The sequence below is a fragment of the Crocodylus siamensis genome, chromosome 4, assembly GCF_052110815.1.
Source record: "Crocodylus siamensis isolate JL-2025a chromosome 4, ASM5211081v1, whole genome shotgun sequence".
NCBI lineage: Eukaryota > Metazoa > Chordata > Crocodylia > Crocodylidae > Crocodylus > Crocodylus siamensis.
The window spans coordinates 137,545,349-137,566,940 of record NC_143398.1 but is presented as its reverse complement, the minus strand read 5'-3'; the positions used below and the strand labels follow the sequence as shown (position 1 = coordinate 137,566,940).

General features: G+C 41.4%; 1 protein-coding gene across 1 annotated transcript in view; it reads left to right on the top strand.

Annotated features, from left to right (window-relative positions):
• The window catches only part of KCNA1 (potassium voltage-gated channel subfamily A member 1), a 43,891-nt gene extending 23,171 nt beyond the window's left edge, over positions 1-20,720 (top strand). Inside the window, exon 3 of the transcript XR_016441919.1 lies at positions 20,601-20,720. The gene's annotated coding sequence lies outside the window, so the exon portion shown is untranslated. The remainder of the gene's footprint in view (positions 1-20,600) is intronic.
• The last annotated feature ends 872 nt before the right edge of the window (positions 20,721-21,592 follow it).

Below are 21,592 nucleotides of genomic sequence, written 5' to 3'. Positions count from 1 at the left end.
CTAGGCTACTGTTGTGATAGGTAGTTATCTTGTGTAAAGAAGAGGCTAGCCAAGCCCAGACCTCAGAATTTGGTCCTGATCAGGAGCTAGAAATCTCTGAGTTGACAGTATTAGAAAAAGGAACCTTAGCTTTCCTGACTCAGAAAAGCCTGTTGAACTGACATCTGATTTCCAGGGGATTTGGAATGAATTTTTGCTAGTCTCAGATGGTTATTGCTAGTGCAAGAATATAAGAAAGTACAGAAAGGATCAAATTGATCTGGAGTAGCACAAAAAAGGACTGCTAAATCATGGCAGCTAGTTCGACCTAATCAGCAGACAGAGGCAGGAAAAGGGAAAAGAGAAAATTGAAGTTTTTTTTTTCCTGAAGTGGTGATGGGCTTCTAATTAAACAATTTTAACAAACAGGTAAAATAGGTTTTCGGGGTCAGATTTTTATTCTCACAGCGTTTTTAATCATCCCCAATTTTCGGTTAAACAAAAGTAACCCCAAATCCACATTTTTCCATGATTAAACTAAAACACCACTAAATATATATGCATATATGAATGGCGTTTCATTTAACTCTCAGAAAAATGTGGATTTGGGGTTACTTTTTTAACTGAAAAGTGGGGATTTTTTTAAATCAGAGAAAACCAGGATCCCCGATGATGACCAAGAAGCTGGGTGAACAAATGTAGTGTTAGGAAGGGGAGTTGATCAGAAAAGCATTGTTTTTCCCCTCAGAAGTTCTAATATTCAATATTTAAATTCCATGTGCAATGATTTTATATGGGGTAACTCCTATATGACCGATTTGTTCCTCATCAAGACAAATTGCTGTCTTGACCCTGAGTGAGGGATCTTCAGCTTCGTGGGCAAATTTGGGAAATGACAAAATCCTTTCCGCTGATGCAAACAGTATCTACACAGCTATATGATAGCCTATGACAATTGAGTCCTGCCTGTGCGGGCAAGTGAACCTGCCTTGTCGCAGACTCACTGGCCTTGCCCTTCCCCACTGCTGGAAAACATGGTAAGGGAGTTCACGTTTCCAGTGTGACTTCTTTTGCATCAGCCATCAGCCCGTTCAACAGAATTGTGACCACTCCACCTAAGACTTTCTGTACTCCCAAAGGGGAAAAGTTATGGTGTTATCCTGTAAAGCAGTGGTTCTCACCTGTATTAGACTTGAGGCACCCCTTGTTAGATTCAAGGCACCCAATAGAAAATGTTAGCTTTTAGTTTACAAAAAAAATAAAAATAGGGGAAGTATTCTGATGGACGAGCACAGCAAAACCACAGCAAATCAGAATGCTTTTAACACTATGAATTCCTATTTGAAAACTCTGGGTTTATCTTGTGAATTATGTTTGCATACCTAGCAGTGCAAACATTGTGTGGCACCCTGCAGCACCCTTGAAAGGATCTCAAGGCACCCCAAGGTGATGCAGCACCCTGGCTGAGAACGACTACTGTACATATAAGAAACCTACATAATGGATTATCAGAAACATGGATAATGTTATTAAAAATTGATCAAGACAGTTTGAACAATTCAGCTGAGATGCACCATTTTAAAACTAGGGTTGGTCAGAGGAGACCCTATGGCTGAGTTATAGGTTGGGAAAGTAGACAATTACTCATGGATACTGAATCTCAATCATTTTAAGTGACAATTGGAGTCCATTAACCTATAAATTTAAGTATATTTATAGTTAAGGTGATAACTTACCTTCATCCCAGTCAGTTGCATTTACTGTATGTTCTTTCCAAAACATCCAAAGATGGAACTAGACACTCTTTAATGATGTATTATAAGAGATACTCAAAAATGGGATCTGTGACAGTCCTTCTTCATAGAAAGCTCTTTCTAACATGGACTGTTGGGCAGGATTGTTGTGGTTAAGCATGGAATTTTATCATGGAATAATTTTATTTTGTGGCATTCAAGGTGTGATCATTAATAATAATTAGTTTTGATATTTTAATGCAGCAGGATGTAAAAACCAGGGCCCCACTGAGTTGAGTGCTATGCAAACATAAACCCTGCCTCAAGGAACAACCTGGTACCTACCAAAGCCTTTCTCAATGGGAATATTTTTGACCATCTGTACTCAGAATGTACTCACTGCTATTTTGATGTTTTCAAAGATTTGCATGGCACTTGGCCACACAATATCCAATAACACAAATCACAGCATCAGAGCAATTACAGATGAAAAAGACCTCTCCTCCAGGATTTGTTACAAGCTTGTCCCTTGTGTGTTGTGTCCAATATAGGAATTACTCCTTACTCATACCACTTGGGAGATCCAAAATAGTCTGTATAATACCCTTATCTGACGAGCCAATCCTTTGAGGATTGTGCTGCTTTTACAGAGGACGAAGAAATGGTAATAAGGGATTTCCGATTCCCTCCAAGAGGATTTCACTCTTGGAATATTTTCTTTCCTAAATTTGCCCTTCCCCCAATATTATCTCATCTTTTCAATTTATTACCTCCATTTTGTACCAGTCTTCTTTATGGTTGCTATTTACTTCTTTCATATGCTTGGTATATGCAAGCATCTTATACTTTAACATGTGAATTACCTTTAAGTACCTTTAACATGTGAATTACATTGAATTATATTGGCAAACTGGCAGGAATTTAGAGAAGGGTTACTAAAATAGTGAAAGGGTTTTTGAAGTTGATTTGTAAGGATTCACTCCAGTGAGCTGACATCTTTTTTTGGTACAGAAATATCTAGAACTCAGTATGTATTTAAGGTACAGTCTCTCAAAGACCATGGACACATTGTTCCCTTGGCCATTACACATTGCAGGGTTTTCATGCAGTTTGGTGAACAATATCAACTGAGGTCTCTGTTGAGATTTGCAAAGCTTGTTCCTGTTCTCACAGATAGCATTAGACCTGACTCTCAGTTGCTTTGGGCCTTTTATAGTCAAATAATACCTGTGTAATGTGGGTTTAAAATGACCCTTCTGGTTTGGTAATATTGCACACTCTTATTGCAAAGGAGTCTCTGGCCCAAAGTGCATGTTGGTGTTGACTTCCCAAACAAGTTCTACGTACAGCTCTCCTCTCAAATTCAAATGAATACTCCCTTGAGGCCTAATTTTTTTCATCTGTATGTGATGCCACATTATGCCAAACCATCTGGAAAACAATGAATTTGCTTTAGCAGTAGTGGATCATTGACTGCAGTAGTATAAGACACCTGGGGTACACGCTAGTTAGGTGGAACTAAGTGTAATATGTACATGTACACCTGAGTATCTTGCAGGTTTTCCAGGTTGGATTTCATGTTTATTTCCTTGCACCTGCCTGTCTTTCAGGCTTTTCTGGATCTGGCTCTGTCTGACAGAACTGCCCTACAGTTCTGCAAAACCAAAGGAATTGCTTTGGTGTAACTAAGAGCTGAGGGAGCTCTCTGTGCCTCACTCCAATTCGATACAATACTGTGTATTTTCACCCTTTGTTTATGCACCTTCTTCTAGTGTCCCGTCCAGGTGGAAGTTACTTTTTCAGCACCATTTTTGAGATGTGGGCAGACAAGCTTCTTTGGGGAGATGTGATATCTTTTATTAGAACAACTAAATAGTTGGAAAAATTGTTCTTTGCAAGCTTTGGGGCACAAACACCCTTCTTCAGGCATAGGGGAAGTCTGTTATTGAGATGTTGCATTAAATGCTTTCCTAGAATCCAGGTCTATTACACTGATGGTTTTGTCCATTAATTTTGTAATTCTGCTGGAGTGGAAGATTGGGTTTCTCTAGCATGCATCTGGGTTTCTTTTTTAAAACTATGGTCTGCATGGTGCTGTTATCCAGTAAATTCCGTGCATACAACTGCCACTGATCGCTTTGGGGATCACAGGAGGGCAGTCATGCCCTGCAGGTTTGCTGTTTTCCTTTTATGATGCGATTTGACTAGGAACAGAAGCAGGACTTGCCTGATTGTAATTACTAGGATCACTCCTTTTTAATTTCCTGAAGATTAATACCATGTTGACCTCTCCCTGCCCCCAAAGTCCTCTTTCATCACCATTTCTCCCTCACCAATTCTCCATGACTTTCCCCAGACAGCTGCTAGTGGTTGAGGATGTTCACTTGCTGTTTCTGTTAACAAGTGTATGGGATGCAAGCCTACCAGACTTACCCATCTGCATTACCGTGAGGCAGCCAAATATTCCTTGTGACTGTCAGATATCTTCCATCCTTTGAGGTTTGGGCTAAAAATGATGCATGCAAATTGCTAACAGTTTATTAAAAGAGCAAGTTTGCAGAACCACAAACCCAGGAGACCTCTGCCCCCAGGCCATTTTTCAGAAGTTTTCACCTTAGAGCTAGAATGTATTCAATTCAATGAGAGAGGCAGAAAGCCTCATACGAGTGTTTAAAAATGTACGGGTCTGCCATGTTTTACAGATATGAGTTGGATAAGGGAGGTTGGGAGCTAGCTGGGGAGGGGGTGAGAAGATCTGGGTGTGAGGAAGATCCAGAGATAATGCTTAGTGCATAATATTAATGGAACTCATGAGAATAAATGGAGTGAATAAATATGGAGAGCATGCACCTGGTCCCTAACAGAACACAGTGGAGCTGCAGGAGATGAGCAGGTCAACTTTCATATTTGTTGTGTGCCAAGAAGCACAGCTCTGCAGCAGCCTCTGCAGCTGACTCACAGGAAGAGGATTTGGCTGAGGGACAGGCTAGTGTGATCATCATAACTGCAACTAGCAGTGAACGAAGCAGTGGCAGTGGAGGAAGGGACATACAATTGTTCTGGTCACAAACTGAGCAAGAGCAAGAGGTTCCATTTTCTTATACCTGCTGTGGGATTCCCCTGAGCACAGGTGATGTTGCTGTGCTGAGAAGTAGGATCCTCGTTTGGTCCCATTTATTTCCATGTAACATGGTAGTGTAAGTGCATGCAGTTTAATTTCCTGGCTGGTGAGGATTTTATATTTGGTATTTGTACCGAATATGAGAAACAAGTAGGAAAAAATGAAATGATGCTGAAAATATGCCACAGTTAAGAGGCATAGGGGACCAGATACTATTCTACCTTTTATGTTCTTGAATCCACTTAGATGCCTAAGTGTGGTCTTATTCTACCCTATTTAAGTCATGGAAAAACAACTATGACAAAACATGGACCCCTTCCCACCTCCTCCTTCTCACTATTTATGGTTTACTTTTAAGGCTCAGATGATGATATGATACTCTTGGCTCAGTGATGAGTCCAAACCTTGAGCCACAGAACTTTTCTCAAAAGTTGCAGGTCTTTCCTCAGGTGAAAGTAGGCTGCAGGCTGGATTCCTCTCCATTTCCTTCCTCCACTCTTTTTTCTCTGCTTCAAGGGCAAGATGCTTTACTTCAAAGCAGGCTGCTGCTTGGTTGAGGTTGCAGCACCATTAATCAGTTGGTCTCCAGCTCCTTCAAACTCTTGATGTTGGCATCCATTTTCTTGAGGTATGCTTTCAATCTGTCACATTGAAAGAATAGGAGCATTTAGGGGTCCAGTAGACAGAATAGGATTTGGCCCATAAGGTCAAGACTTGGTTCTAAAACCCAACCATACTAGCTGTACTTGGTGGTCTGTGCAAGAATTTAGGGACGAGCTCCTTTCGCTCCCAGTATACAAGGACTGTGCGGCTCTTCTGTAGCTACTATTCCATGCCCTGGATGGCAGAATTGCCTACAGTAGAGCTCAGTTCTACAACAGGTCCTTGTTCAGGGCATCACTTAAACCCTTGAATGGAGTAGGGCTTAAACTTGGTCTTAAGTACAACATCAAAATGAGGCTAGGTTAGGGTTGATTTCATATACCTTGCTCCATACTTACTCAGCCTTTCACTTGCCTCAAAATGCCTGGATAGACAGAGGATTATTTCTAAAGTGCAGATCTTTTCAGCATCACCCTACATCCTTCCACTGGGATTTCCAGCTTTCTCACTGGAGTGACACCAGTTTTGCTCTTCAGGTGAATGGGAAAAAAGGGTATAGATGGTAGTTATATCTCTGAGTAGGCTACATGTGCTCCCGCCTAATGTGCTGAGGTGCTAAGGTGATGGGTATGGACCTAACAGAATTCTGCAGCTATGACTTGAAGAGGAGAGAAGTTAGCCCCAAGATAATTGCAAGCAGTATATAGTGGTATTGAGCCAATATACTTTATTGATTCTTTTGGATAATTATCATGTGAATTAATTTATTTCATTTATATGTAGAGTTCAACAGAGCTCTGTTGGAATAGTCCTGAGCCCCAAATGGACATTTATAAATCCATGTCTCACAAATTACATAAAAAATGTTGTTTCCAAAGTTCTAATTCACTTCCAAGATTCCCCTGATCCATACTCTGGGCCTGAGTTGGATCTTACATTGATGTGAGGCTTCATTTAAATCAGTGATAATATACAAGTTTGTGAGAACAGGATTGGGCCCTATATTGTTAATAGGCACTTACCGTAAAGTTACAAGTTACACTTAGACTACAGTAAGAGCACTTAAAATACAAGCTTCTGCACATTAAATCTCAAGAACTTGTGCTAAATGCCCTCTGTGCATCTTAAAATTATGCTTTGGGGGTTAACTCTGAGCCTTGCTACCTAGCTCATGTCAACTTCGGTCTGCTCCACAGATGTAAAACAAGCAATTTGCAGTCTTCCAGCATCCTAGGATACACCACTTCCAGCCTCTCCCCCACCCACCTACCCAGAGTAGGGATAGAGCCCAGGTGTCCTGGCTCCTAGTCATACCTGGCTCACCAGCCCTCTAGTGGCATGTCAGAGCAGTGCAGGCAAGAAATGATACTTTTTATGTGCAGCTAATTGCTAATAAAGAAAAAAAATTGCAACTAGTTGGTCTAATAAAAGATATCACCTCTAGCACACCTCTAGCACAATTTCTCAAAGCATATTCTAACTTCAGCATTGCTTAACTTTCCACAGGTGAGTATGGTTTAAGTGTAACATGAACTTCACCCTATTAGTGGCTCCTTAGCATGGAGATTAGTAACATGCAGAGAAAGAAGGCTGTGTACCAGATTTTCTGTTTTCTGGGAAACAAAATTTTGAGTTCTCTTTGTGTTCTGAAACTGAACATTTCTTGTGAAACAAGATTCTGGAAAACAAATAGCTTTGGGTCGTTGGTTCCCAATCTGTGTTACAGGTACCACCAGTGGTACGCAGACAACCTGTCAGTGGTGTGCGTTAACAGATTTATTATAATCAGTTTATATGACAAAAAAATGATACATGGGTTAAGCTGAAAAATTTGCTGGTGGTACTTAAGGTTGTATTGTTTTAAATTGGTGGTGCACAATCTGTCAGAGTTTGGGAACAACTGCTTTGGGTCATTCAAAATGCAATTTTTGGGGGGGGTGGGTTGCCTTTTATTTTATTTTATTTTTGTTTTGTTTTGTTTTAATTTAAATGGAAATTAACAATTGTTTCAAAATGGAAAATCAAAATATTCTGTCCTTTAAAGATTGAAATTAAATATTCTGACCTCCTAAGAATTCTTTTCTTCTCCCTTTTTTTTTTCAAATTTGAACATAATTTCAATGAAAAAGAATCATTTCCCTTTCAACAAGTAGTATTTTCCAGCAAAAGTGAGTGCCGGGGCAGATAATTTCTGGTCACATGACACACAGAAAACAACTCTTTGGTTTGTGCTATTAGGGCTGCTATTGGTATGGACTATGTGGAGGGGGGTTTGTCTTCCCCTTTAGTGGGGAGTATGGCCCTCTTCATGGGATCTCTTGTACATATATAAACAACTTTAAAGAAGCAGGACATTTTCTCCTTGGTCCTCTTGCTTTACCTGTGGCAGATTAGGGTGTAATGTCATGTGTTACATTAGAGTTGACTGTGTAGTTTTGTTGAGAGGCTACACAATGGATTTGCATGGGATGGCTTGGATGGGAGTTCTCTTGCTTCAGGCAAGGGTTTGGACCAGATGATGGAGGACCTACCAAAATTATGATTTCACAATTTCTGCAGAAATGGCGATTTTGGGCAGGGGTCTGGAAAAAAGCATCATGTCCATGCTTTTGGCAGGCTTCCTGAAAAAAAAAAATCAACAAAAATAAAATGATGGCTCCCCAATCCTTTTGGCCATTGTGGCCCAGATACACAGCCCGTTCTGGGGGAAGTGATCTAGTTGGAGATGGTCCCACTTTGAGCAGGGGGTTGGACTAGGTGACCCCCTGAGGGTCCCCAGTTGGCGGTGAGGAGCAGAGCCACATAATGGATAGCCCTCACAGCTAATCAGCAGCAAGGGGCAGGGCCACCGGGGTCACTCAGCCAATCAGAGGCTTGGGAGGGGCCCGCTGTGCTCCACCTGTGAAAATGGCTGCCAGACGTGTGGTCTCCCTGCATAATCAGCCAGCAGCCACCTTGCCTTTGGTAGACCCCTACAGATAACCTATGGAGGCCTCTGCCAGCTCTCCTTCTCTATGATTAGGGACCTACCAATTTTGGGGTGGCTGCCCACCAATTTTGTGGGCAGAATCTGGGCTATTTTGTGGATGGAGTGTGGCACCCCCCCCCCCATGCCTCTGATTGTCTGAGTGCTCTGGTGGCCCCACCCCTCACCACTGATTGGCTGTAAAGGCTGTTATGTGGTCCTGTGGTCCTGCCCATCTCCACCAATTAGCAGCAAGGGGTGGGGGTGGCAGCCATCTCGCCGGCCGCCCTTTGAGCAGGCAGATCCCTCTGCCACCTTCCTGCCTCCAGTGGGCTGGGGAACGGCATTTTATTTCTGTAAGTTTTTTTTTACTGCGGATTTTCTGGGCATTGTGGTAGGTCTCTATCTATGGTTTCAGTAATTTCCTATCTATAATTCAGTATATTTGCTTGCTAAAAACCTTTGCTGAGGTTTTGTTGAAAACAGTTACTAGTTCTGCAACACACAGCTTCTGTTTGCTAAGTAAAATGTGTTGGGGACAAAACCTCTGGTTATGGCAACAAATAATTTAGCCCTGGTTATATTAAATATTTTCTCAGTGCCAGACTAGAAGGTGCGCGGCCTTCAACTGAAATTACAGAGTAGTTTTAATGAGCAAAATACAGGCCCTGCTCAAGAAGAGGATCAGAGTAAGGCCATTGGTGGAGCCGTTGCAGGCATCAACACTGGAGAGCCTCAGAATTCAATGGCAGTTTTGGTGACACACTCCTTCCATCTTAATCTAAGATTCTCTCTGTAGTAACTCAATTAAAAGTTTGCAAAACAGGGCAAAAGCTACTGCTGAAGTGTACTGGCACCCTGCTGTAACAACTCCAACAACAGATTCTCCTACTCCTGCATGCAGCTGCTGTCAGAACCATTGACATAATTAATTCCATATGAATTAATTAATTTTAATTACCTTTCCTTCTAATTATCTCTAATTAATATGTTAATTCTACATTCATTCTATACCTTTCCTTCTTAGTACACAGGCCTACTCTTGCTTATATCTATCATGCAGTATTGCCAACTCTCATGACTTCTGGTGTTGTTCTTAAAGTCTACACTTCTGGAATGTGAAAATCTTCATATAGATATATAAAATAAAGAGCTAAGCTTTTTCACATTCCCGAAGCACAGACTTTAAGAACAATGCCAAAAAACATGAGATTTGGCAACACTGATCTTGTGGTCCTAGTACTCACAGCCTGCCTCTGATCATGTTTCTGTGGACTCTCATGATTTTATTGTGAGGTTCATGGTACTTAGCATGTTGCTTAAAGCCCCAACTCCTGTGGGTAGACAGGAATCTCAGCTTTTATTTATATTTTAAAACATACAGGCATGTTTACACCATTACAGGACTGCTTGAAGGAGCAACGTAGTGATGCACAACACCTCTACTCTTTTCATACTGCACCATAAGGGTAATATAACATGGCGACCATTACTGCAGCATTGGCCCCAGACCAGTTCTCTGTCTTGGGCATGCTTCTTGGCAGGTACCCAGTGCAGTGCTAACAGCAACTATGTTACACCCTTTTGAACATAGCATGCACAGAGCAGGTATGTTTCAGTTGCATGTCCCACTGACAGTATAAGTATACCCTCAGTATTTAGCTCTTGCAGGGGAAGAGAAAACTTAAAATGGTCCTAATGTTGTCCCCTCTGGCTCAGAAATTAGAAGACTCCAGTGACAGCACCAAATGTGGTGGTGTTGGTGGTGGTATTGTTTTTATAAATTATGTGATTTTTTGGAGTCCAACTTATATTTTTTAATATTTGAGGCTGGCAATACTGTTTAGATTTTGCACCCTCCAAAACAACCATCTTTTGCTCTTGGTACAAAGAGCTAATAAAAAGCATATGGAAACCCACAGAATGGAGCTTGGACGTTTGTTTTGTAAAGTCTTTTACCTCATGTCAAACTGCACAAAGTAAAATGATAGCAATATGAGACAAAACCCTGTTCCTGTACAGGACTACAAGATACTTTTCTCTCTGGTCAATCTGATTTTTACAGTATATGAAATAGAGAGACCTACTGGGGTTTCTGCTGATATCCATAACATTTGACTTTTTTAACATTTGGCTTTTTTCTACTGTCAGGGAGTAGAAATCTGCTTTTCAGGAGCTTAAGCCCAAGTCCATTTAACTCAGCATGGGTCCTTAAGCTGTCTTCACAGGGTTTTGGATTGGGCTATGAAGAGAGCCTGGTAAACTCTGTCCAAAGTAAACAGGAATGTAAGAACTAAACATACTCATTATCATTATGCTCTGCAGAGTGCTTGATCAAGCAAACTAAACAGTCGGCACTCACCTGGGAGGCTTTCAAAGAAGGTCCAGGAATGGGAAAGTTGTATGATTTTGGTGACCAAGTAGCTGTGTTTGATTGAGAACTACTGCAAAGTCCCATGGTGGTAGCAGAAGCCAAGGTCTGGGATCGACAGGCTGGAAAATGAATGGTCTGGCTGCTTGTAATTTATTAAAGGCCTTTTAAAGAGGAAGAATAGGTATTTTAAGATGGGGAATATTGGTTAGTTTCTAGTGTCTGTACTGTCACCTCCCTGTAATTCCCATTCCACATCTCATTTTCTCCTTTAAGTCTCCTGTGTTGTTTAGCAATATGGTGAATAATTAAACAGTTGCCCAAATCATCAGACGTGTGGTTGGATTTCAGAGGTGGGTGGGATTAAGCCTGCATGAATGTTTGCAAAGCATTGTGGGACTCCCTCCCCTTTTTTTAAGGAAAGCTATATTTAAGAGTCAAATACATTACTCTCTCTATATTCTTCAGTACATGAACAATATCTCACTCACTTCTGTCCAACAAGACATTATTATCACCTGACTAACCACTACTTACTGCTTGGAAGTCTGTAGCTTACGGGGCCATCAAAGGAACAGTTTCCTACTGGTAGTGTTGATGTGTGTGGACAGGTGCAGTGGATTGCAAACCAGCTTTGCCCAGCTGCACAATGTGACAAACTTTTCTTTGCTGGCCTGCAGGAACACAGAGCCTGGCAGCCCTTCCCCGGTGAGCATGCATCATTTACAACATGCTCTCCAACTGTGATTGTGAATGCTTTGCTGTTGCTGGTTTTACATCTGTGCTGTACGCTGTCAGTAAACACACCAATTAAGCTCAAATCTGTTGTTGGTCAGAGTAGAGCGCCTTCATTTTTTTGATTATTTACTGCTGCTGAGTTGAAAATGACACATTTAATCCCTATGAAGATAGCAGGAGCTTTTTACATTGCCAGTGTATCACGCTGGGGTGGCACGAATGGGAAGAATATTTTAATATGAAAGATGCTTTGGTTTTTTTGTGCTATATTGAGGCACAGCATACAATAGAAGACACTAAATTTGGAATTGTTGGAGCATATGGGGGCATTGATATGTTATATTTAGCTTGATCTGTCAATCATGCAGACATCTGTCACAGAGGTAGCAGATGGTAGAATGTTCTAATAGAGTTCACGGGGAAATAGAACCAAAGATTGCATGTGCTGAGGGCCAGGACATACTTAGAAATGCAACGTGCCAGTGAAATGCATGTACATTTTTTCTGGGAGGAGTAAGGTGCTCCAGTGTAACATCTAGAGCAATCTGAGTAGGTGAAGATTTCTGCGATTAAACAATAGGAACACAAGGCCCTAGAAAAGATCAAGGCCTTACGGTTCTTAGAGCTGCACAGATATAGCTTGATATAGGCACTGTCTGGGACTACTTACAAATGACTGTCTGTCATAGCTGTCTTTCCACGTAAGTGTATAAGAACTACCATACTAGGTCAGACCATAGGTCCATCTAACCCAGCATCCTGTCCCTGGTAGTAGCAAACAGCGGACACTTTAGATGAAGGACACAAGAGAGGGGGCATGCGTAGAGTGATCATAGTCTCCCAGTTACCAGCAGTCATAGGCTTAGGAATACTGTGAACCTGAAGTGACATTCTTATATAGCTTTAATAGCTTTTTCTGTGCTTATCCAATGTAAATGTGTTTAATCCCTTTTTGAACCCAGTAATACCACTGGCTTCCACAGCACACAGGGGCAATGAGTTAATTATGCATTGTGTAAAAAGAAAAAAAAGAAGTGTCTTGTATCGCATGTGTTAAACCCCAAGCAGTTTAAATTGTGAAAGTGAACAGAAATGTTTGATACAGACTAGTGCACTGAAGCAGCAGGCCTTCCTTGTTTTGCTGTGATCATGACAGCTGCTAAGGAATTACTTTCTTGCTTTCTCTGAAAGTGATTTATTGTGGATGTCTCATATTCCTAGTCAGATACACATGCCTCTTAAAACTCTTGCTATTATATGTTTGAAGGTAGATAAGCTAAAAAATCTGATTTTCCTTTTTCCTTAATTGTTATGTGATACTGGGGTAATTCCTGGCAATTTTCTTCCCCAAGTAAATACTTTGATTTTTTTCTAGTTCGTTATTATTTTCATTATTTTAAGCAATTGGTCCAAGGGGTCCAGTACACAGAAATAAACATACGAAGTGTTGCTAGGGTTTGAGACCATCAGTAGCATGAGGGGAGGTAACTAGACCAGGAGCCCTGGGCACTGCCTTTAAGGGACAAGCTATCACTTTAGCAGTGGTTGCCCATGTTGCTGCCAAAGGATGTCTTTGTGGCTCATGTCAATGCTTTGCACTCAAGAGGTCTGGGGTCTAATTATGGTTCTGCCACATTTTTCTGCATAATATTACCTATACTAATATGGGGGCAAAGGGGAAGGGAGGGTGTGGTGCTTCTTGTTACATTTATGTTGAAGGATGAGGGTAAATTGAGTAGAAAACTCAATTAAATTCTCTCTTATACAAGTTAAATTCAGGAAGAGGTGCATGAGATTCAGAGATTTAACTAAATTCTGATTCTGACAAATGCCTTTGATTTTAACTGGCATTTTCTTGATTAAAGACTGAGAATTATAAGGACCAGGTGATGTTCATGCATAAATAGCATTCAAAATAACATTATTTAGACTAGAATCCACTGCGAGTTATGTTGGAGGTAAATTTAAAAGAACCCCATTTATTTCAGCTGTGTTAATTCTGGTATAGGGCCTGATCAATCAATAGATCTGACTTAAATGGGCATTTGATTTACTGTTGGAATCAGGCCATTTGCATTTAAGATTCCTTTGTAAATAATGCACTAAATGGCTTTTCTTCCTCGATATTTAAAAGTGCATTTGGCATTTTTTTCACTGCAGAGGTAACAAAAAAGACAGTTATGCGAAGCTGTCAGGTTTATTGGTGATCAATAATGCTGCATCAGTGGCTGTGCAATTGTTTATGGTTGGATTTTGCAAATAATACATTTGGTTTTCCTCCTAAAGGCATTAGTCTTCTATGTACATTTGCAAGCAGGTACAAAGGAATGCATTTATTTATACTGATGCAGGGTTCAGCTGTAATTTGCTGATTCAGACTCCTGATACAAGTATTGAAAGTGTGTAACATTGGATTTTCAAAATGCATTAAAATGTGCTGTCACTTACTGTAAACTTGACTTACTAATATTATGTATTCAAGACATAGCTAATCATCATCCGTTCTGCTCTGTTTGCATCAGGTTCACCATCTAGACAGATAACTTTAAATTAAAAGGCCTCACTGAGAACAAATATTGTACCAGATTCTCTTCTTATCATACCTAATATTTTATTTTTTGTTTATTTGTTTTTTGGGATTTTTTGTGTGCAGAACGCAAATGGTTCAGTCAAAAAAAAATCATAAATTTTAAATAAAAAAAAAATCAAACATTAATTTTCTTACACTGATTTTTTTTAAAAGAACAATTTAATATCTAAAAAGATTGTTACAAGAATGGAGGAGTTGAAGGACAAAGAAATACAGTTAATTTTGCTAGCTGATTTTATTATTGGAATCCAGTTGTCAGTGAACTGTGAAAATGATTTGGAAGGAAAAATGACCAGAGAGAAAAGGCACTTTTTTTCTTTGTTATAGTTACAAACCTCAGGAGCACTTAAATGACAGAGCTCAGATCTTGCAGAAGGGAATAAGAGTTTAGTTTCTTTAATTCATTGACTAAAATGCTGTTCTTCATCCAGCTATTTTGTTCTTCATCCAGCTATTTTGTTTCACATTATCAAATTGTTTCCACATAGTTCAGTCCTGTCCAGAACTTCTATCTGCCTGTCTAACCTCATCTGTGATACAGGAGTGTCTTACCTGAAGTCCCCATTTTGTCTCTGTTCTTATGTGACTAGGGTTATGCAGATAATGGTTGCTCTACAAGGACATAATTCATCCTGTATATTGATCATTTACAGCCTTGCCACAGGCTATCAGACTGGGACTTACATAGTCCCATATAAGGCACAGGACTTATTCTGGGTTTTATACAGGACAGAAGATTCATGCCCCTCCCCCACTTTTCATGAACCTCTGTCTAGGAGCTACACATAACTCAAGCCCTTGAATACAAAATAAAAGGAGAGTTGTGTTTTTTCCTTTACATTTATATAATAAATATGAGCCAATGGATTTCTTTCCAATTTAATATGAAAAAGGTCCTTTGGGTATAGACTTGCAGCCCATAGTTAAACATAATTTTATGTCCAACTTTTGAATTCCTTCAAAATAAGAATTTAACACAGCCCTTGGAAGTTGTGGTAGAAAGGGCCAGTCTGGTCTTCCTGGTACTGGGGCAGGGGCTTCAAAGATGTGTAGTGGAAATACTGACAAGTCAGAGGCTTCACTTGAATAATATGTGCATTACTGTATTAAGCAGATCTTTTTCATCCCTATTTCTTTAGGGCACAGTTACTGTGTTTTAGCTTGTTTTTATTCCAAAGTGAACAGCAACTAATTCAGATCTAAGGACTGAGAGGTCTGGGCTGAAAAATTCCTGGCAGCTCTTAAGTTAGACTTTGATTAATTCATTGACATTTGTGTCTTCTTTTGGAAGTACCAGTTAAGGAAGGGACTGGGGAGATGCCTCCATGACAAAACTGCAGTGTACAATGGATTCTGACAGACAGACCCATGGACAAGCTGAATACCTCTAGTGGCACTGGGGAGCCATCAGAAGCTGGTGAGAAGGAGAATGGCCAGCCATCTCTCTCTCTTTGCTATCTCCTCTCCCTCACTTCTAAGCTATCTAACCCTGCAGGTTATGCTGCATTTCCCCTAGTCTTCTTTCAAGGCAGCACAATAAGGTTCACACCTGTTCCTTGTACAGACCTGCATTCTCTCATTTCCCTTGTGTACAAGCTATTAGGCTCACTTCAGTCAGATACCCAATAGGGATTTCTGTGAAATTTGGCTGGTTCTAAGAATTAAAGTCATACAGCTATGAATATTCCTTCTGCCACTTCCTAGCAGCAGCTGACTTTATGCAGTGCTTGAGAGAGAGAAATGTTGAATCATAACATCATATCAGTGAGAAATGGAAAAGGCCTATTATATCTCTCAGCCCATCTCTCAGTCAATAAGGAACCATGCAACATATTGTCCACTCATCACTCTAGTTTTTTAATGATTCAAGTGATGATACTTTTCGCACTTGTGAGAGATTATTCTACAGATCAAAAAATCGGGCAATTTTCTTGATACTTGGCCTAAAGTACTATTACATCCAATCATTCTTAGGTTTATTTCTGTTTTTCACTCCAGATAATTTATTTATATCTTGACTATCCCAAATACTTAGAGGCAGTTATTGTATCTTTCCTCAAATGTGGTCTTGCCAGGGTGTATCTACATTCATATCTATGTCTATGTCCATGTCTATATGTAATATGCTTGTTTTAATATTTCCTCATCAGACGATTCATTTAATCCAGTTATGGTTTTTGCTGCTCTTCTCTGAAGGTTACCTAATTTGCAGAAAGCTCTCCAGTTTTAAGGGGATCATAACTAAGAGCACTATTTCAGTTTCCTAGAACTTAATGAAGAGGGTTGCAGGCAACCCCAGCAACACACTAGCAGTTTTGAAATTACATAATGACATTAGAAGCTCACACTTAATTTTCTTTGCACTAACACTGAGTCTCCTTCAGCATTAGTGCTTTCCAGTTTTTCCTGTTTCTCTGTGTATCTATTTTTTTAAATAGTCAACAGAATTACTATCCTTCCCATTACAGTTTTGAAATATTTCAGGATAGAGTAATGTTGCTGTATATGGTTTTCGAACCCTCTACAAGTTCTCACTGGAAGACGTGGGTTTGAACTCTTTCAGACAGACAATAAACATTGTGAGCTACTATATAAAGGGTGGGTAAGGCATTCAAACTTTCTCTGGTTGCCACTTCATTTTGCAGGTAGGGCAATGCTCTCTCTGGCTAGGGACAGCAATTACACATAAACTGGAATAAGTGATCAGAAACAAGTTCAAATATGTAACACAATAGAACTTCAGTGCACATAAACTGCTTTCAAAATCACCAAAACCAGTTTAAGATGCATCTGGATGGAAGCAGTATCATACTTGACTGATTTAGGTTAAATAAGTTTTATTGAAGTTCTGTCCCAGACCCTCTCCAGATTCAAATTAACTCACAGTCCCCCTAGGATACTTTGCATTTTTCTTACAACTTCCTTCTCACAGGGAGGGTGGGCTAGCCTTGGCCCAAGCTGTCTGCTCTAGCAGAGCACGGAGGCATGCTCTAGCACCTCCCAGCTTTTGGCCAGGGCCAGTGCAGACATATGGCTGCATTTCTGGAATCAAAAGTGTATGTCTGTTCACTTGCCTATCAGTTCAATCTATGCAGCTTAATAGGGCGGTGCAAAATTTCACCCGATGTTTTGTTTCAAAGCTGTTTTGATGTGTTTTGAGCTCAAAACAGCAAAATCAAAATGAAACAAAAGCCTCTGAAACAGCTTGGAAATGAAACAAGGTCACTCAGAATGTTTCAAAACTTTCTAAATATTTGAAGTTTCAAAGCCAGGCTTGGCTTCAGCACTGGCCCCAGCTGGCAGCCTCCTGTCATCCAGCAGGCAGACTGGGGGCTCGCCTATACCCCTAGGAGGGCTGCAAGGGCTGTGCCAAACTGCTCCTAGTGGTGTGGGCCCCTGATCTGCCTCCCAGATCACAGGAGGCTGGTGTTGCACCAGGAAGATCGGCGCTGGGAAGATCGGTGCTGCCACTGGCCCCAGCTGGCAGCATCAGCCTCCTGTGATCTGGCAGGCAGATTGGGAGCCTGCACCCCTGGAAGCAGTCTGGCATAGCCCCCACAGCCTCCCGGGGGTGCAGGCAAGCCCCCAGTGTGCCTGTTGGATCACAGGATGCTGCTGCTGCCTGCTGGGGCCAGTGGCAGCACCAATCTTCCTGGTGCTGGCTGCGGAATAGCCTTTGGGCGAAACGTCAAACAGCATCAAAACAGCAAAACAGGTTCTCCAAAATGAAACAGAACAGTGCTTTCGAAACAAAACCCAAAACAAAACACTGTTCCATTGAAAGGTCAAAATGGAAGCTGAAGCAGAATGTTGCCATTTCGTACAGCCCTACAACTAAGACTAACCTGCAAAGATTGATCATTCAGCCTCGGCCTTTTTTTCACTGTTTGTGCCTATCTTGTGTATTAGTGGTGCTCTCCAAATACCCACACAGAACTAAGAGGGATGGCTAAATTTTGGATCTTAGTTGGACTTTGGCATGCGTGAGGTACCAAGGCAGGGGAAATTCTGGGCACATAGGGCACTTCGTCATCAAACACCTGACCCCTTTGAGTTTAGTAGCCTCCAGAGGTTAGGTAGCAGCTGAGCAGAGGCTTCCATCCCACTTTAAACATCTAACACTGTACTGCAGTTTTCCAGCTGTAAAATAGGGTAATACATCTCTACCTCATGGTGTGTTGTAAGGATGAATACATGTAGTGATAAGAAGCAAGGGTAGAGGTGGGAGTTGGTATATAACAAATGGAGAGATAATTGGTAGTGAGATTGAGTAGATGACCAGGTAGCTGACCACTCTTGTCTATGCATTTTCCAGTTCCATAGCACTGAGTCCATTGCTATTTGGTCAAAGTTAGCATATCACTGAGATTGCTGCAGAGTTCTTCACAGGCAATTATTATCTGGCCTACAAAGGTACAGAGAAAGGAGAAAGAAAATGCAGAAGAAAGCATGCATAGCAGATTCAGACGGGGAAGGAAAACTGGAAGGAATATCTGCAGTCAAACTTTCAGAGGGGTCTGCATAGAAGGGTACCCCAAAGACAGCAGGAGGGATAAGAAGATGACCGTCTCTTCATCACTGCTATTCCCGGGTCTGAAGGAAAAGGGCAAATCTTTTTTAATCAGTCAAAGGGATGCTTTGTTACACTGTCAGTTTTGAGACATGCACTGGTGCTATCAGATCTAATAGTAACAAGCCTTCACATTAGTGAACATATCTGGTAATTTGAGGGTCTGTATATGTACAAAAGGAGGACGTGTGTAGGGAGGGGTGCATGTAGGGAGTATATAAAGAGAATACCCTGTTTCTGTGAGGGGGTTATGCAAGAAAATGTTTTCTAGTACCTTCATTAGGGGCTAAATGACTACTATTTCACTTCCACTTCTCTCAGGGAAAGAATGTGCATACAGCAGTTACTGCAGAGCAGCTGTCATACAGTAAAGCTGCACCTCTGTTTACTCTTCAGTAAGCTGTTAGTATGCCTGTGTCCTCTGTGACCCAACTGTCCCACTCCTCCTTGCAGCCGGGAGAACAGTGCTCAAGGCAAAAGCCCACAAATTTCAATGGGACAGTATTATAATAATTAATTTGCTCAGTCTGAATGAGGGTATAAACATACAAATAATTTATCATGGGTATACGGGGATGGGGACTGATTGCACATTAGCTGCTTTGCGGTAATTGCTGTACGCACACTCTTATCATGGGATAAGTGGATGCCTGAATGAAGATGCAGGTGTGGGCCAGCTCATTCAAGTTTTAATGAATGGATGTCCATGTCCAGCTGTCTAGTCCAACTATCATTTCCTGGCCAAGAAAGTTATGAGGTATGAGCCCTACTATTTAAAATTACTTGAAGTGGTGCAACTGTTGCAGCAAATTCCACTGCTGCATATTATTTAATAACCTGAGAGAGATGGGTCAGCTTCTGACTAGCAGTGCCTGTGGCTTGGACGTTGTTGTCATGCAAAATGAGTTTCCAGCAAATATATTTGTGATGTGCAATCTGTCTCCCCCTCTCTTTCTCTATACATACCCAAACTGCCCTTTCTTCACCACCTAAGTATTTGGTACTACTTGTCCAATACATCCCCTGGGGCCTAAATCTAGCTGTGCCTGAACTTCAGTAGCAGGCTTGTTGACGCAGGGCCCTGTGTTTTTTCATGGCCTCAGTGAATGCAAGTTAACACCATTCCTTTAACCTTGTATTGTTTCTGGGCTTGAGGCTTTGTTGTATCTGATGTGAAGCTGGTTGGATATCTTGCTATTTCTGGATCTGTTCTTGAGATTATGGGGAGTACTGATGTAGTGCAGCAAGATGTTGTACAATAAATGACTTCCTCTGTTTAGATTGAAATGCCAGTGTACAGAAGGGTGTCAGAAACCTACGAAGTAGGAACTCATGCCTACTGGGGTAGCATACTGCTGCCTCTGAAGACCAGAGTGTAGGCTTCTCTGCCCTTCATCTGTCACATTAACAGACTTTGATATGAAGCCCACTGGAGTCAACGGAAGCCTTTCCATTTACACCAGTAACTCTGGATGTGGTGACTTCATATGTTTGACTGGCAGAATAGGCAGGAGTGAAGGAGAGGATGTGCTGGGGGTTAAAGAGACATAGATGCTATAGGGCCCAAGGTGATCATCTGACTATTAAGAGCATTTTCCTATGCCTGTGTAAGACAGACTAAAACACTTTGCTCTTCTTTAGCTTTCCAGTGTGAACAGCAGAGGGAAGACATGTGGCAGGTTCTCAGTCAAGGAACGGTTTTCTTTATGGAACAGCCTCCTTCACTGAACTGATGCAGTTCCTACTGCCTCCTCCTTCAGACTGAATTCAGGCCCACCTCTGTCCAGCACAAATCAGCCACCAGGTCTTGATAGGCTTAGTTCGCACATACTGCATACAATGATGGGGAAGAGAAGGGCTGGGATTTTCCAATACATTATGTATATAAATGCAAAAAATGTGCCTTTTATTTTACCCTCTGTGACTGCAGGTTGATCACTCATGGAGCATCAAGTTAAAGAATTGCCTAAGTCTTTGCAGGATGGAAACCTTGGATGGTAAAGTCTTTGGGGACAGGCACTGGAGCCGTTTCTCGAGTTGTATGGCTGCTAGCGCAACAGGGTGCTGATTCTGAGTGGAGTCTCTGGATGCTACCTCACTGCAAATGTTAACTTTCAGCTCTTACGATGATTGCAATGATCCACAAGTACTACCCTTGCTTCAAGTGTGCGGAGTGAAATTGTTAGTTGAGGACTGCCAGCATTTTGCTGGAAGCTGAGCCACTGCCCCTTACATTTAATAGTCGCCGGATACAAATGGATGTGGAGCAGTGCAGTGGGGAACTTCTGTCCCTGTGGAGGCAAGGGTCCAGGCTACAACCCAGTGTCTGCTCCTTGCTAGAGCACCAGCCAGATCACTGAGCCAAACACTCCCTGGCTTATTCTTCCTCCTGGCCCAATACATCTCTCCCTCTCTTGGCTAATCTGTCTTCTGGTGGTTAGAGCACTGTGTTGGGAAGTCAAAGCAATGTTTGTTCAAACTCCCACTGGGTGAGAAGGACCTGGGTCCCCTGCTCTCATGGCATGTGCCCAAATCACTTGGCTCTTGGGGCTAAAATATGGGAAGGCCGTCCTTTTCTAGGATCTAACACTCCTTATTTAGGTGCTTTTTCCTGGCTACGTTTTCATGACTCACAATGTTCAGAATGGGCATATATGCATGTCTGGGCACATTTTCTGCCAGTGTACAGGCAACTGCACATGGTCAGTCTGCACAGACATGTCCACAGTGCAGGCACAATAATTTATAGGCATTGCCTTTCAGAAATTCACTCCAGAAAGCTCCACACTGACATGCAACAGCTACTGTTTCTTCAGCTGGCAACACAGCACTTTTCATTATGGAGGTATTGAGATCATGCCAAAAGCAGACTCCTGTGAGGAAAGTGTCTAGAAAACTATTGGTTATTATTTGTCTGCTCCT